This window comes from Carcharodon carcharias, chromosome 8 (assembly GCF_017639515.1).
Source record: "Carcharodon carcharias isolate sCarCar2 chromosome 8, sCarCar2.pri, whole genome shotgun sequence".
NCBI lineage: Eukaryota > Metazoa > Chordata > Chondrichthyes > Lamniformes > Lamnidae > Carcharodon > Carcharodon carcharias.
The window spans coordinates 59,485,730-59,504,153 of NC_054474.1; the positions used below are offsets into that span (position 1 = coordinate 59,485,730).

The window sequence follows — 18,424 nt, forward strand, 5'->3', positions numbered from 1 at the left end:
GATGACAGGAGTGAAAACATGGTACCTAAATTTGCAGATGACACTAAAATAGGTAGGAAAGTATGTTGTGAAAAGGAGGTTGCAGATGGATATAGATAGGTTGAATGAGTGGGCAAAAATCTGGCAAATGGAGTTTAATGTGGGAAAATATGAAGTTGTTCACTTTGGCAGGAAGAACAAAAAAGCAGACTATTACTTAAATGGAGAACGGCTGCTTGATTCTGAGGTGCAGAGAGATCTAGGTGTTCTAGTAGGTGAGTCACAAAAAGTTAGTATGCAGGTACAGCAAATAATTAAGAAGGCTAATGGAATGATATCCTTTATTACGAGGGGGATTGAACATAAAAGTAAGGATGTTATGCTTTAGTTATACAGGGAATTGGTGAGACCACACCTCGAACACTGTGCACGCTTTTGGTCTCATTTAAGGAAGGATGTAAATGCATTGGAGGCAGTTCAGAGGAGGTTTACTAGATTGATATATGGAACGAGTGGGTTGTCTGATGAGGAAAGGTTGGACAGATTGGGCTTGTTTCCACCGGAATTTAGAAGAATGAGGGGTGATTTGATTAAGTATACAAGATCCTGAACGGCCTTGACAAAGTGACATTGAAAGGATGTTTCCTCTTGCGAGTGAGTCCAGAACTAGGAGGCACTGTTTTAAAATTAGGGGTTGCCCTTTTAGGACAGAGATGAGGAGAATTCTTTACTCTCAGAGGGCTGTGCGACTTTGCAACACTCTGCTTCAGAAAGTAGTGGAGGTGGGGCCATTGAATATTTTTAAGGCAGAGGTAGATAGATTCTTGTTAGGCAAAGGTAATCAAAGATTATCAGGGTAGATGGGAATGTGGAAATCGAAACAGAAGAAGATCGGCCATGATCTTATTGAAAGGCGGAGTAGGCTCGAGGGGCCGAATGGTCTACTGTTCCTATTTCTTATATTATGTCCTTATGAGACAGTACAGGTCTAGAATAGAACAACTTGCTTTCTATTAGATGAAGAGTTAACCACAGCAATTATACTGGAGTTAACAGTACACAACATTTATCCATGTTTTAAAGTGAGCACTACAAAAACTTTTTTTCATTCAGATTTAAAGAAGAAATTTATCATGAAAAGCATTGATAGTACTTTAATGTATTTCAAAAATGTGCTTGGAAGTCAAAGGCAGTTGGCATTGCAATACATAATTACATTCTACTTGAATTACAACGAACTGCATTTATATTAAACGTTTGTTTCATTTTTTCAGTAAACGTGTATAATGCAATTTTTTTCACTTGAATTTTAAAAATCAATGATTCTTCTCTGGGATATGTGCCAATATAGATTAAAAAAATTGTCCCAGCTAGATAATACCTGTCCTAAGTATTCCATACACAAAACCACACACTCAGCTATAGTATTACAATATTGTGTAATGGTTGCAATGTATTGCAAATGCTTTTAACTGTTTAATGGCATACGTAATACTGTTCTCAAATTTTATCGAAAAAAGCTGGCACTCATGCACCAAAGCACTCTACAATCAAAACGATTACTTTTGAAGTAATGTTAGACATGGTATCTTAAAATCAAAAAACAGCAGGTTGCACCCCCAACCCAGAGGCATAATCTAGGCTGACACTAAGAAGTGGTCTTAAGTGTTGAAATAAAAACAGAAAATGCTGGAAAAACTCAACAGGTTTGGCAGCCATCAGAGGAGAGAGAAACAGTGTTAAAATCCATATGACTCTTCTTCAGAGCTCTTCTCCAGCTGTTTCTCCAGCATTTTCTGATTGTATTTCACATTTCCAACATCCTCAGTATTTTACTTTTATCCTAACTGTTGACTTTTGGGTAAGATGGGGATCTCAATTTGCCTGTAAGGGGGACATAAAAGATCCTTTGCCACCAAGAGGGAAAAACTATCATCCCCAAAGTACTCTCTGTCACATACTATCTTGACCTGGACATTTAACTGCTGTTCCCTCATTCCCCTCTATTTCTTCTTGTAGCTACTCCTACCTGGAGATCTGCTATCATGGTACATATTATCTGCCTTGAGCCATCCTGACAATTCCACAGTAACTCGGCTGCAACTACTTGGCGATGTCCACCATCCAACCAAAGAGGTCAACCCCTCTTTGCTGCTGCTCTCCATTTTTCCCTCTGATCAAATGGCTGAAATACAAACATTTTCTTTTCTGGATGTCATTTATTGCTCTAGCAATTTCAAGAACCTCTTTATTTGTCATATGTGTGCGTGTGGAAATTTTAGCTTACATCTTGGCATCCGCATTTCAAAGGCCTCTATTTTCTTCCACAGATCTTTATTTATTGTCCACGTTTCTGATGCATACAGGAAAGTGGATAGAATGTAGCATCATAACTTTTCCCCTTGTTACAAGCTGCCGTTTTCTTGCTGTTAACACTTCCTTCACCTTCACAAAATTAATTCTGGCTATCTCTGTCCTTCTGACTTCAGGATCACATCTACTACCTTTCCTTATCATTTGCCCTAAGTAGACAAACTTATTTACTTGTTCCAGTATAACACCACTCACTTCAATCTTCACTCTTGTTTCTTTTAATGTATTTCTTCTGACTAGCATTGTTTTTATCTTTTTGGTGTTCATACTCAATCCATATTCTAAGCTTCTCAATTTTATCTGATCTACAATACTTATAGGAACTTTTAATTTTTCAAGTTGCACTGTGTTGTCAGTGTAGCACAAGTTTGTTATATTCTTGCCTTCAACTTTAATCCCTCGAAGTAAATCTGACTTTCTGAACATTTGTTCTGTGTACAGACTGAATAATTCTGGCGACAGTACACAGCCTTGTTTTACTCCTCTCTTCACTTGAAATATGCCCGACTGTCCCTCTTCTAGCTTGATGCTCACTATTTGGCCCTAATATAGGTTCTGGATGAATCATACATCTTTACCATTGTCACATTTCAGCAGCACGTCCATTAACTTTTGGCAATAAACACGATTGAATGCTTTTCCACAGCCTATGAAGCATATGTGTGTTCTTGCTTACTTCAAGATATTTATCAAAGATTGATCTTAGGTTAAATATTCCCTCTCTTGTTCCTACTCCAGGTCTAAATCCAGACTGTATTTCACCAATTTCTACTTCAAATGTATTATTCTATTATAATTTTCAAGATCACTTTAATGAGATGAGTCATTTAAAGTTATAGCTCTAAACTAATTGCACTCCTTTAGGTATCTCAACAAATAATGAATGTCTCAAGTCACTTGGAATGTATCCTTTGGTACATATTTGATAACAAATTTCTATAATCATTCCCATTTCTGTTCCTCCAAGTTCCCTCGTTGCCACTGGTAAACACCCTGGAATTCCCTGCCTAACATTATAGTGGGAGCACGATTACCACAAGGATTGCAGTAGTTCAAGAAGGTGGCCCACCACTATCTTTTCAGAGCAACAGGTGATGGGCAATAAATTTGACCTTGACAGCATTGTCACATTCAGAGAACAAATTTTGTTTAAAAAAAATTCAGCGCAGCTTTGCCAATCATCTACCTGACAATGTGGAAAATTCTTCAGATACACCCTATTCATAGAAAAATTTAGCCATAACAATTACAAACCTAGCTGCCTGCCCTAATAATCAAGGAAGTATATGTAATCATCAACAGTGCCATCAAGCAGTGCCTACATCACTGATGCTTAGTTCAGATCCCACTGTCAGTAACTTGGATCCTGACTTAATGACAGACATAATAAATAACTAAATGCTGAGAGAGTTGTTAGTATCTGCCATCAATATGAAGGTAACATTGCCCAAAGAAGCTCAAGCAAAACTGAGGTCAATGGGGTCAACAGGAAAACTCTTCAATGGCTGGAATTATACTTGACACAGAGGAAGATGACCATGGTTGATGGAGGTCAAACATTGTAGCCCCAGGACACAGCAGGAGGAGTTCACTGGGCAGCATAATTTTCTCAAACATTGTCAGCTTCAATGATTTTCATTTAACAGGATATTTGTTGACAACTACACAACATTTAGCTTCCTTCCAATAATGAAGCAGTAGCTGGACAATATCCAGGCCTGGGCTGACAAGTGGCATTCACACCACTTAAGTGCTAGGCAATAATCACCAGTCCCTGATCTTCAAAGACATCACTATTACTGAGTCGCCCATCAACATTGCGAGAAGTATAGTTGATCAGAGGCTTAAAAGAATCAGTTATAGAAATACACTGTCTCCTGCCAATACAAGTTGGGCACCGAAACCCAACTGCATATGCACTGAAAACAAGAACATTATTTGCAGGAGACACATTGCTGGTTGGATCATATTTGGATTCTGAAGCAAGTCACGCAGTTTCTGAACCCCACAAACAGCAGGCAGACCAGGTGCTATTAGAATAGGGAGAGAGGGGAGGGTTCTGATTCACCCCTTGACGGCTGCAATTCCTGATTACAACCTCCACATCCCGCATTTGTAGCGCCGAGGCTTCTTCCCAGTGACAGGCCTTGGTTAAGGGAAAGAGGCTCCAGAGCGAGAGATTCAGAAACTGGGGAAAGGCCGTGCCTCGCCCGCCTGCCGCAGGGCTCAAAAACTGGATGAACAGCTTCAGGACTGGAACGGGCCCCGAAGCTGCAAAGGCAGGACATGGAGCTTGTAATCTGGAATTGCGGCCGTCACTAGGCGGATCAGAAACCTCCCCTCTCTCCCCATCCTGATCCAAGACTCCATTTCTCCCTTCCGTCCACCAATCCGGAGAAGGTGAGGCTTTTCTAATCACTGCCTTTAATAGTTGCTTGATAAGCATCTCTGCTCCTTTCCACTGAATACTCCATCGCTCGCAGTGACATCATGGAGTAAAACAGCACAACTGCACATGCACAGTGTTGGCAGCAAACACAGCCATGTAAATATCACAGCTGCAAAAGCAGAGCAGAAACTGTATAATCTTAAGAATGGCTAGGCCCCTGACCCAAGTTGGACAATCAGCTAATGGGAGGAAGAAACTCTTTTCAAGACTCAAAATGGAAGCATGACTGAACACTCACCTGGATGGGTGCAGCTTCAAACAACACTCAACAAGCTGAAGTTAAACCAGAAGAGAGCAAAAGGTAAAGATAAAGGGTGGGGTCAACAAATCCAGGGAACCCTGGATGTCGAGGGACATACAGGATTGGATAAATAGCAAAAGGGAGGCTTATGGCAGATACTGAGGCCTCAAAACAGCAGAAGCTCTAGAAGAGCATAGAATGTGTAGGGAGGAACTCAAAAAGAAAATTAGGAGAGCAAAAAGGGGGCATGAAAAAACATTGGCAGGTAAAATAAAGGACAATCCAAATTTATTTTGCAAGTACATTAAGAGCAAGAGGATAACTAGGGAAAGAGTAGGGCCCATTAAGGATCATAGTTATAATTTGTGTGTGGAACCAGAAGATGTAGGTAGGGTTCTAAATGAATACTTTGTGTCGGTGTTCACAAGTGAGAGGGACGATGTAGGTATGGAAATCAGGCAGAAGGGCAGTGAAATAACTGAACAAATTAGCATAGAAAGGGAGGAGGTTCTAAGTGGTCTGGCAGGCTTAAAAATAGATAAATCTCCAGGCCCAGATGAAATGTATCCCAGGCTGTTGAGTGAGGCAAGGGAGGAGATAGCAGGAGTGCTGGCAATAATTTGCAATACCTGTCTGGCCAAAGGAGAGGTGCCAGAGGAATGGAGGACAGCCATAAGACCATAAGACATAGGAACAGAAATTAGGCCATTCGGCCCATCGAGGCTGTTCTGCCATTCAATTATGGCTAATAAGTTTCTCAACCCTCTTCTCCCGCCTTCTCCCCGTAACCTTTGATTCCCTTACCAATCAAGAACCTATCTATCTCAGTCTTAAAAACACTCAATGACCTGGCCTCCACAGCCTTTTGTGGCAATGATTCACCACTCTCTGGCTAAAGAAGTTTCTCCTCATCTCAGTTCTAAAAGGTCGTCCCTTTACTCTGAGGCTGTGCCCTCAGCTCCTAGTCTCTCCTACTAATGGAAACATCTTCCCCACGTCCACTCTATCCAGGCCTTTCAGTATTCTGTAAGTTTCAATCAGATCCCTCCTCAGCCTTCTAAACACCATCAAGTACAGACCCAGAGTACTCAAACGTTCCTCATATGTTAAGCCGTTCATTCCTGGGATCATTCTCGTGAACCTCCTCTGGACCCTCTCCAGGGCCAGCACATCCTTCCTGAGATACAGGGCCCAAAATTGCTCATAATATTCTAAATATGGTCTGACCAGAGCCTTATAAAGCCTCAGCAGCACATCCTTGCTTTTATATTCTAGTCCTCTCTAAATAAATGCCAACACTGCATTTGCCTTCCTCACTACCGACTCAACCTGCAAAGTTAACCTTAAGAGAATCCTGGACTAGGACTCCCAAGTCCCTTTGCACTCCAGATGTCTGAATTATATCCCCATTTAGAAAATAGTCTATGCCTCTATTCTTCCTACCAAAGTGCATGACCTCACACTTGCCCACGTTGTATTCCATCTGCCACTTCTTTGCCCATTCTCCTAACCTGTCCAACTCCTTCTGCAGCCTCCTCACCTCCTCAATACTACCTGTCCCTCTAACTATCTTTGTATCATCTGCAAACGTAGCCAGAATGTCCTCAGTTCCTTCAACTAGATCATTAATGTATAAAGTGAGAAGTTGTGGTCCCAACACTGATCCCTGCAGAACTCCATTAGTCACCGGCCGCCATCCTGAGAAGGACACCCTTATCCCCACTCTCTGCCTCCTGCCAGACAGCCAATCTTCTATCCATGCTAGTACCTTACCTGTAACGCCATGGGCTCTTATCTCACTGAGCAGCCTCCTGTGCGGCACCTTGTCAAAGGCCTTCTGGAAGTCTAAGTAGATAATATCCACTGGCTCTCTTTTGTCTAACCTACTCGTTACCTCCTCAAAGAATTCTAACAGATTTGTCAGGCATGACCTTCCCTTGATGAAACCACACTGACTTTGCCCAATTTTACCATGCACTTCCAAGCACTCTGAAATCTCATCCTTGATAATGGACTCTAAAATCTTACCAACAACCGCGGTCAGGCTAATCGGCCTGTAATTTCCTGTCTTTTGCCTCACTCCTTTCTTAAACAGTGGGGTTACATTAGTGATTTTCCAGTCACCTGGGACTCTCCCTAACTCCAGTGATTCCTGAAAGATCACCACTAATACCTCCACTATCTCTTCAGCTATCTTCTTCAGAACTCTGGGGGGTAATCCATCTGGTCCAGGTGATTTATCCACCTTCAGACCTTCCAGTTTTCCTAGCACCTTCTCCTTGGTAATGGTCACCATACTCACCTCTGCCCCCCCACGCCCCCGACTCTCTTGAACTTTGGGGATGTTACTCGTGTCTTCCACCATGAAGACTGACGCAAAGTACCTATTCAGTTGCTCCGCCATTTCTTTGTTCCCCACTACTACTTTTCCAGCGTCATTTTCCAGCGGCCCAATGTCCACTTTTGCCTCTCTCTTACCCTTTATATATCTAAAAAAAACTCTTGCAATCTTCTTTAATATTACTGGCTAGTTTACCCTCATATTTAATCTTCTCCCTCCTTATTTCTTTTTTAGTTGTCCTCTGTTGGTCTTTGTAGGCTTCCCAATCCCCTGGTTTCACACTGTTCTTCACCACATTGTATGGATCCTCTTAGCTTTTATGCTGTCCCTGACTTCTACATGGTTGCCTCATCCTCCCGTTAGTACGCTTCTTCTTTCTAAGGATGAATTTTTGCTGTGTCTCCCAAATTACTCCCAGAAACTCCTGCCATTGCTGTTCCACTGTCTTTCCTGCTAGGCTCATCTCCCGGTCAATTCTGGCCAGCTCCTCCCTCATGTCTCTGCAGTTGCCTTTATTCAACTGTAATACCATTACATCTGATTCCAGTTTTTTCCTCTCAAATTGCAGGGTACATTCTATCATATTATGGTCACTTCCTCCTAAGAGTGCCTTCGCCTTAAGCTCCCTTATCAAATCTGCCTCATTACACATCAAAAAATCTAGAATTGCCTGTTCCCAAGTGGGTTATACCACAAGCTGCTCCAAAAAGCCATCTCGTAGACATTCCACAAATTCCTTTTCTTGGGATCCACTAATAACCTGATTTTCCCAGTCTACCTGCATATTGAAATCCCCCATGATCACTGTAACCTTGTCTTCCTTACACACCTTTTCTATCTCCTGGTGTATCTTGTGCCCCACATCCTGACTACTGTTCAGAGGCCTGTACATAACTCCCATTACGGTTTTTTTTACCTTTGCGGTTCCTCAACTCTACCCACACAGATTATCTACATCATCTGACCCTACATCATTTCTTGCTATCGATTTAATTTAATTTCTTACTAACAAAGCAACCCCACCCTTCTGCCAACCTGTCTATATGTTCTATAGGATGTATATCCTTGGATATTTAGCTCCCAGTCCTGATCCCCTTGCAGCCATGTCTCCGTGATGCCCACCACATCATACTTGCCAATTTCAATCTGCGCCACAAGCTCATTTAATTTATTCCGTATATTGAGTGCATTCAGATACAACACCTTCAGTCCTGTATTTCCCGTCCCCTTTCTCACTGTCGTCCCTTTATCTGATGTGCTTGAAGTTAGATTCCCAATGTGGTACCATTATTCAAGAAGGGAGGAAGGGATAAACCAGGGAACTACAGGCCAGTCAGTCTAACCTCAGTAGCGGGGAAACTATCGGAAGTAATTCTGAGGGACAGAATTAATCTACACTTGTAGAAGCAGAGATTAATCAAGGACAGTCAGCATGGTTTTGTTAAGGGGAAGTCATGTCTGATCAATTTGATTCAACTTTTTGAAGGAGGTGACCAGGTGTGTAGATGAGGGCAATGCATTTGACGTAGTCTACTTGGACTTCAGCAAGGTTTTTGATCAGGTCCCGCATGAAAGACTGATAACGAAGGTAAGAGCCCATGGGATCCAAGGCAATTTGGCAAACTGGATCCAGAATTAGCTGAGTGGCAGGAAGCAGGTGATGGTCGAGGGGTATTTTTATGACTGGATGCTTGTGTCCAGTGGGGTTCCACAGAGATCGGTGTTGAGTCCCTTGCTGTTTGTGGTATATATAAACCAATAAGACTTGAATATAAGGGTTGATCAGTAAATTCGTGGCTGACACGAAAATTGGTGGAGTGGTAAATAGTGAGGAGGATAGCCTTAGGTTACAGGAGGATACAGATGGGGTGATCAGTGGCAAATGTAATATAATCCAGATAAGTGTGAGGTGATGCACCTGGGCAGGACAAACAAGGCACAGGAATACACGTTGAATGGTAGGACCCTGGGAAGTACCGAGGATCAGAGGGACCTTGGTGTGCATGTCCACCCGTCCTTTAAGGTAGCAGGACAGGTAGATAAGGAGGTTAAGAAGGCATATGGGATACTTGCCTTTATTAGCCGAGGCATAGAATATAAAATCAGGAGGTTATGCTGGAACTGTATAAAATGCTGGTTAGGCCACAGCTAGAGTATTGCATGCAGTTCTGGAATCTGCAGTATAGGAAGAATGTGTTTGCACTAGAGAGTGCAGAAGAGATTTGCCAGGATGTTGCCTGGGCTGGAGAGTTTTAGTTATGAGGAAAGATTGGATAGGATGAGGTTATTTTCCCTGGAACAGAGGAGATTGAGGGAGGGACATGATTGAGGTGTATAAAATTATGAGGGGCCTAGACAGGGCAGACAGGAAAGAACTTTTCCCCTTGCTGGAGGGATCAATAACCAAGGGGCATAGATTTAAGCTAAGGGGCAGGAGGTTTAGAGGGATTGTGAGGAAGAATTTTTTCACCCAGAGGATGTTGGGAATCTGGCACTCACTGCCTGAAAGGGTGGTAGAGGCAGAAATCCTCATAACATTTAAGAAGTATTTGGATGTGCACTTGCGATGCCATGGCATACAACACTATGGGCCTGGTGCTGGAAAATGGGATTAGAATAATTAGGTACTTGTTTGACCGGTGCAGACTCGATGAGCCAATGTGCCTTTTTCTGTGCTGTAGACCTCTATGACTCTATGAGAGCAATGTATTTGTTTTATGTCCCTGCCATTGAATTCAACAAATGCTTCTGCCACTGACAAACTACGGCTACCTTATGGGCTATGTACAGAATACATTGAAACAATACCTCCCATTCCTATGACCTCTATCATTGCAAAGGAAAAAAATGTCATTGAAACACCAGCTTCAAGGTCCCTTCCAACTCAACTCCCTACCTCGGCTGTTGTTCCTTCAGCGTTAAGTTACAATTACCAAACACCACAATGGAAACACCATCATTAAAAGAACTGCAATAGTTCAAAGCAACAGATCACCACTTTCACAAGGCAACAAGAGACAGGTAATAACTACACTTTTAGCAGCATTTCCCACATCCCAAGGACAAATGAGAATAATTCCTCAAGAACCACTCAAACACACTTCTCTAGGGTAGATTCTATCCTTTGCGATGCCTTTATTTAGTTGCTCATTCTGCTGTCGCAAAGGGCCGAAACACACCTTCCAGGAGAAGAAGCAATTTACTTGTACTACTTTATTTGCTGTTCAGAAACAGTCTCTTCTACCTTGGAGAGACCAAATGAGGTTAGGTGATCATTCTAGGAAACACCTCTGTACAAATCACAAGCGTGAACTTCAGCTTCCCATCGCTTGTTATTCTAATGCTTCATCTCACTCCCGCTCTGGCCTTGGCCTCCCAACACTGGTACTGGAAACGACAACGACAATCGCGGCCCTGTCGACCCTGCAAAGTCCTCCTTACTAACATCTGGGGGCTAGTGCCAAATTGGGAGAGTTGTCTCACAGACTAGTCAAGCAATAACCTGACATAGCCATCCTCATGGAATCATACCTTACAGATAATGTCCCAGGCTCCACCATCACCATCCCTGGGTATATCCTGTCCCACCAGCAGGACAGACCCAGAAGAGGTGGTGGCACAGGGGTATACAGGGAGTTGTCCTGGGAGTCCTCAACAACAACTCCGGACCCCATGAAGTCTCATGGCATCAGGTCAAACATGGGCAAGGAAACCTCCTGCTGATTACCCCACTCTCAGCTGATGAATCAGTGCTCCTCCACATTGAACATCACTTGGAGGAAAAAATGAGGATGGCAAGAGTGCAGAATGTACTCTGGGTGGGGAACTTCAATGTCCATCACCAAGAGTGTCTCAGTAGCACTACTGACCAAGCTGGCTGAGTCCTAAATTATATAGCTACTAGATTGAGTCTGTAGCAGGTGGTGAGGGAACCAACAAGAGGGAAAAACATACTTGACCTCATCCTCACCAACCTGCCTGTTGCAGATGCATCTGTCCATGACAGTAACGGTAGGAATGACTACTGCACAGTCACTGTGGAGATGAAGTCCCGCCTTCACATTGAGAATACCCTCCATTGTGTTGTGTGGCACAACCGCTATGTTAAACAGATAGATTTTGAACAGATCTAGAAACTCAAGACTAGGCATCGATGAGGCGCGGTGGGCCATCAGCAACAGCAGAATTGTACTCGAACACAATCTGTAACCTCATGGCCCAACATATCCCCCACTCTACCATTACTACCAAGCTAGGGGATCCACACTGGTTCAATTAAGAGTGCAGGAGGGCATGCCAGAGGCAGCACTAAGCATACCTAATAATGAGGTGTCAACCCGGTGAAGCTATAACACAGGACTACTTGCATGCCAAACAGCATAAGACAGGGCTAAGCGATCCCAAACCAACAGATTAGATCTAAGCTCTGCAGTCTTGCCACATCCAGTCGTGCATGGTGGTGGACAATTAAACAACTCACTGGAGGAGGCGGCTCCACGAATATCCCCATCCTCAATGATGGAGGAGCCCAGCCCAGCAGTGCAACAGATAAGGCTGAGGCATTTGCCACAACCTTCAGCCAGAAGTGCTGAGTGGATGATCCATCTTGGCCTCCTCCAGAGGTCCCCAGCTTCACAGATGCCAGTCTTCAGCCAATTCGATTCACTCCACGTGATATCAAGAAACGGCTGGAGACACTGAATGTGGAAAAGGCTATGGGCCCTGACAATATTCTAGCAATAGTACTTAAGACTTGTGCTCCAGAACTTTCCACACCCCCAGCCAAGCTGTGCCAGGACAGCTGCAACACTGGCATCTACTCGGCAATGTGGAAAAAAAAGGGCAAAACCAATCCAGCCAATTACCGCCCCATTAGTACACTCTCGATCATCAGTAAAGAAATGGAAGGGGTCATCAACAATGCTATCAAGTGGCACTTGCTTAGCAATAACCTACTCACTGATGCCCAGTTTGGGTTCCACCAGGGCCACTCAGCTCCTGACCTCAATACAGCCTTGGTTCAAACGTGGACAAAAGAGCTGAACTCCCGAGGTGAGGTGAGGTGAGGGTGAGTGCTCTTGACATCAAGGCATTATTCAACCAAGGGTGGCATCATGGAGCCCTAGCAAAACTCAAGTCAATGGGAATCAGGGGAAAGCTCTCCACATAGCACATATTCCTAGCACATAGGAAAACAGTTGCGGTTGTTGGAAGTCAGTCATCTCAGCTCTGGGGCATCACCACAGGGATGCCTCAGGATAGTGTCCTCAGCCCAACCATCTTCAGCTGCTTCATCAATGACCTTCCTTCCATCATAAGGTCAGAAGTGGAGATGTTCGCTGATGATTGCACAATGCTCAGCGCCATTTGCAATTCCTCAGATACTGAAGCAGTCCATGTCCAAATGCAGCAAGACCCGGGCAATATCCAGGCTTGGGCTGACAAGTGGCAAGTAACATTCATGCAACACAAGTGTCGGGCAATGACCATTGCCAACAAGACAGAATCCAACCATTGCCCCTTGACATTCAATGGCATTACCATCACTGAATCCCCGACTATCAATTACCATTGACCAGAAACTTAACTGGACTAGCCATATAAATACTGTGGCTACAAGAGCAGGTCAGAGGCTAGAAATCCTGCGGCAATTAACTCACTGTCTGAATCCCCAAAGCCTGTCCACTATCTACAAAGCACAAGTCAGGAGTGTGATGGAATACTCCCCACTTGCCTGGATGAGTGCAGCTACCACAACACTGAAGAAGCTGAGCATCATCCAGGACAAAGCAGTCCACTTGATTGGCACCACATCCACAAACATTCACTCCCTTTATCACCGATGCACAGTAGCAGCAGTGTGTACCATCTACAAGATGCACTGCAAGGACTCACCAAACCTCCTTAGACAGCACCTTCCAAACCCACGACCACTACCATCTAGAAGGACAAGGGCAGCATGTAGATGGGAACACCCCCACCTGGAAGTTCCCCTCCAAGTCACTCACCATCTTGACTTGGAAATATATCGCCGGTCCTTCACTATTGCTGGGTTAAAATCCTGGAACTCACTTCCTAACAGCACTGTGGATGTACCTACACCACATGGACTGCAATGGTTCAAGGAGGCAGCTCACCACCACCTCCTCAAGGGCAACTAGGGATGGACAATAAATGCTGGCTCAGCCAGCGAAGCCCACATCCCGTGAATGAATTTTTAAAAACTGGTGAGAAGCAGGGCCTGATCTTTTGATTAGCCACTTTCCAGCCAACATCGAGTTCAATAATTTCACATCATAACCACTGCTCTCATCTTTTTCAGAAATCAGCTGATTATTATTCTGCTATTGCTTTTTACACCTCCCCAAGACCCAAATTTTGTTTCTTTACTTGTCCCATTACCATCCCCTTTTGCCTTGCACCATCATCCCTTTTGTCTTTTAATTTCTCTGCCTTGCACCCTATCATGGACTTTCCTTTTTGTTCTTTGTTTCCTTTCCCTCTTTCCTTGTCTCCAAACTTGCTTAAAACATGTTACATCTCTAACTTTTTCTATGAAAGACTATCTACCTGCAATATTAGATGTTCCGATTCTGTATGACCCTTCATCAGAACTAAGACATATAGAAATGAGGTGAAATATAGGCTGGTAGGAGAGGGTGGGCCAGGAGAGCTAGATAGGGGGCCAGTGATAGGTGGAGGCCAAGAAGAGACTGCCAAAGATGTCACAGAATACCTGCTGAGTTTTTCCAGGTATTTTTGTTTTTGTTCTAGATTTCCAGCATCCACAATATTTTGCTTTTACCTGCAACATTAGTTTGGATTCCCCCTGACAGATGATGCCTGACTTGCTGAGTATTTCCAATACCTTGTTTTAACTATAAAACTTAGGGAAATGAAAACAATACCATAAATGTAGCAATACATTCTCCATTTTCCATGATCAACTTGCTATTTGCTCTCACTCCAATAGGATGAGCTGTAAGTAATTTTGCAAAGTAAAGCATTTGAAACAAATAACTTACAATGATCAAGACCAATTGCATGGTTTTCACAGAATGGACAAAATCCCAGAATTCAATTCTCAAAACACCAATAAAAATCCAGGAATCTTATTTCAGTCCCCATGAGTTAGTAGGCCTTCCTGCATAGCTTATACTACACGCTGTTCAATAAGAATGAATATTTCAGAATGAAGCATGAGATACTGTTTTGCTAGCACACAAATTATTTTAATATTTCATTACTAATACTAATGGCTGCAGTGTGAAATAAAATGTTTTTCTAATTTGATTTAGTATTGTCCTGAAATTTCAATTTTTTTTTTTGCAAAGCACTGTTCTCTTAAATTCATTCTTTGTTTTCCTAATTAAAATAAACCATTTAGGCGTGGCCCTTATGCTTTAAAACTACCATATTAATATTCCTTATTTAGATTGGTATATCTGAATACACAGGTCCATCTGCATTGCAATCACAGCACCACCTCATTGTAATATATTGCCAGTTGGCAGTATTGCAACCACACCTAGTATAAAATATAGGGTTTCTTCTGAAAGCAATTAAACCATCTCTCACATCTATTACTAGAACCACATCATACAAAGATCTTTTTCCTCCCTCATTTTTCTCTGATATAACAGAAGACATTACTCTAAAAGGAAAACACAAATTATTTTTATAATCCTATATTCCATGGAGCCCCTCCCAATCACCTTGTTTCAAGATTGAGAAGGCCAGGTTTTTCCTCCGTCCTGCCGTCAGCTTAGTAATGGTGAGCAGAAACCAAAGCTTTGACTCTAAATTATGGATTTACATACAGCAGGATACTCACATTCAAGGTGTATGGATGCCACTCACCCCCAACTCATTGTTTGCTATCTCTAGGCTAGGCTATTCTCACACTCTTGCAGCCCATTTTGCAGCATTTGTTACCTCAAGATTTGACTATGTGGAGGCTAGCTTCCTATCTTCCATCCAGCATGAACTCCCAAACCTCTGCTGCCTGTAATCTAAGCAGTATCAAGTCTCATTTACCTATCACTCCTGTGATCATAGGAATAACCAACCAAACAGTTGGTTGAAAGATGGTTGTGGCCATGGAAGGAGCTTTCACATCAAGGCCTGTGAATTCTTCCAATACTTCACTCTATTCTCCAAGGGACGAATATTGTTTTGTTTCTGCACAATCAGTCCTTTGACATTAGAGATAAGCTTCATGGCTGTCCTCCAGAGACTGAATGTCTCCCTTGTTCCTCAAATAGCCAAAAATGAACAGTACTCATCATACAGTCTGAGCAAAATACTGCACAGTTTTAGCATAATATTAAACACAGATGTCCTCCGATTTGTACCTTATTCCCTATATAGTTCAATATTTTATTTGCTTAATTGCTGCTCCACAGCGTCTCAGCATGTAAAACAGTGTATACTAATCCCATAGATCTTTGCCAGATACGCCCTTAGCTATTTCAGCCTCATTTTATGATGCATGTATAGTGCCCATTTCTTTTATGCCTTTCTGTAATGATTAAAAAAAAAACAAATAGCACAGAGGTAGTTGACGGCATTCATAATTGTCTGGACTTTTGCAAAGAAAGACTTGCATTTGTATAATGCCTTTCATGGCCTTTGGTTGTAAAGAGCTTTGGAATATCCTATGAAGTACTTTTAAGTGTAGTCATTGTTGTAATGTAGGAAACACAAGTCAATTTTCATACATCAAAGTCCCAAAGACAGCAATATGTTTTTGGATGTCAATTGTAAACATGGCCAGAGATAAATCCTCTGCTCTTCTTCAAAATAGTGCCATGGGAGTACCACAGTGGAGTATCAGCCTAGATTTTTATGCTCAAATCTCTGGTGTGCAACTTGAATCTAAAACTTACTGACTCAGGCAAGAGTGCTACCCACAGAGCCACAGCTGACACTACAGACTTTTGTCTGAAATAGCATGCCATTCTGGTGCAGTATAAAATGCATTATAAATTGAAGTGGAACAACGCACTTTTTAATAACACACTATATGAACACCTCAGTAACACTATGTAATATCTTCTACTGGAAAAGTCAATAAAGATATTGAAATGAGCTAAGAATCATCAGCCCAGCTCTTATCAAACACACAGAGACAGCCATTACTATACGGCTCCACAATCTAAACCCCAAAAGAACATTAGAACATGAAGTCAACCAATTCTGAACAAGTACCACAATGACCCCCATCTCACTGCAGATTCCAGGTTACTTTCTATATTCCCTCTGTATGCCTTCAAAGTTGATCAGGTTCAGTGGCCCAGTTTGAAATTACCACATATTACTATTACTAGGTCTTCACTGCAGACCAACTGAACCTGGAAGTTTCAGGGATTATTTGCCCATATTTCACTAAACACAACTACACAATTTTAAACAGCAACTACCTGAGAGTGCAGAATCTCTATATCTTCACTAATAATTTAAGGCAATTTTTAAGCTGTATTTTTAGCAAACTGTAAAGTTCACAGCATCTGCTGGTTCATGATAACTGCACAATAACAATTACATGACACTACAAGCTATTCAATTCCAAATATTGATCCACGCTTACTCTGTGACACCACGGATCAATGAGATCCCATAATTAATTCGACAGAAATTTGGCTAGTCTGTATGCTGTCATTTTTCCTAGTCGACTGATATTCATTTTTAAATCCTATGCTTCGTTTAAAAAAAACCTACATATTTTAAAACATTAGCTCGGACACAAGAGCTCACAATTGGGCAGTAACAAACGGTCAGGTAGCTAAAAGCATACTGTTATTTCCAAAGAAAATAGACCACTTCATATCCTTACCATTTTAGTCACCAACAAATGGTCTCCCTGTTCTTTTCCTTACCTGTTTAATGCATCTAAACATATGCATATACACTTATCATGATAACCCATAAATTGCTGTCAGTATTAGCAGGGAAGTTACACTCCAAATTTCCAACCACATAATTAAGCAAACATTGGTGGGTTGAATGTCAACAACTTGAGATACACAGATGACATTACACTGATTGCAGAGTCAGAAGAGGCACTACAGGAAATTGTAAACGAAGTGAAAGTGTGGAATATGAATTAAGAATGAATGCGAAGAGGACCAAGAGAATGGTGATAAGCAGGCACCTAATGCTGTTAGTAAAAACTGAAGTAAATGGGCAAGTCCTGGAACAAGTGAAAAGGCTCACATGCCTTGGGCAGATTATCACAGATGATGGGCAATGTGATTGTGAAATCCAAAGGAGAATTGAGGTAGCCAAGACCAGCTTTGTCAAAATGAAGGACATGTTAACATCAAAGAATCTGGACCTGAATCTTAGGAAAAGAATGCCAAGTTGTTACCTTTTGTCATCTATGTTATACGCCTCGGAGGCACAGTCTATTGATAAGATGAATTAATCTGAGATGTGGACATGTAGGAGGACGGTCTGCATATCGTACACAGACAGAAGAACTAATAAGGAGCGGCTGGAAATGGCTAGAGAAAAAAGGAAATTAGTGCACAACATCAAAAGAGAGAAAGATACAATATTTTGGTCACATAATTGGAGCAGACGGTAGACAGACAATATTTGAAAGGAAAGATCAACAGAAAACATAGGAGAGGGGCACAATGGACTGCATGCAGTTGACCTATATGGAATGTGTAAGAACAGCACAGGACAGACAGAGGTGGAGTCATGGCAGTCAAACTTCTGGGAAGAAGATGCCACCAACGAACAAAACTAGCAAACTGATGAAAGGTTCTAGATTAAAATACTAAAGATATGGATGTTATCCTTACACTTCTATGTTATAAAATAGTTAGTTAAACAAGAAGGTTCATTTGCTTTTACAAATCATTGCAGAAAGACAAGTAGTGGGAATGCACCACCATACCCTCAAAAGCTTGTTATTTGTAATGCATCTATTTTTAATCTTCTGTATTTAAAAAGTTTACATTTTAATTCAAATCTATTAAGTAACCTATGTAAATAATCAAGCAGCACCACTTCCTGACAATACATTTTAATA

At 42.1% G+C, this 18,424-nt stretch overlaps 1 protein-coding gene across 4 annotated transcripts in view; it reads right to left on the reverse strand.

The window, feature by feature from the left end:
- The window catches only part of tspan17 (tetraspanin 17), an 81,098-nt gene that overhangs the window by 61,552 nt on the left and 1,122 nt on the right, over positions 1-18,424 (reverse strand). The gene's annotated exons all lie outside the window — the stretch shown is intronic.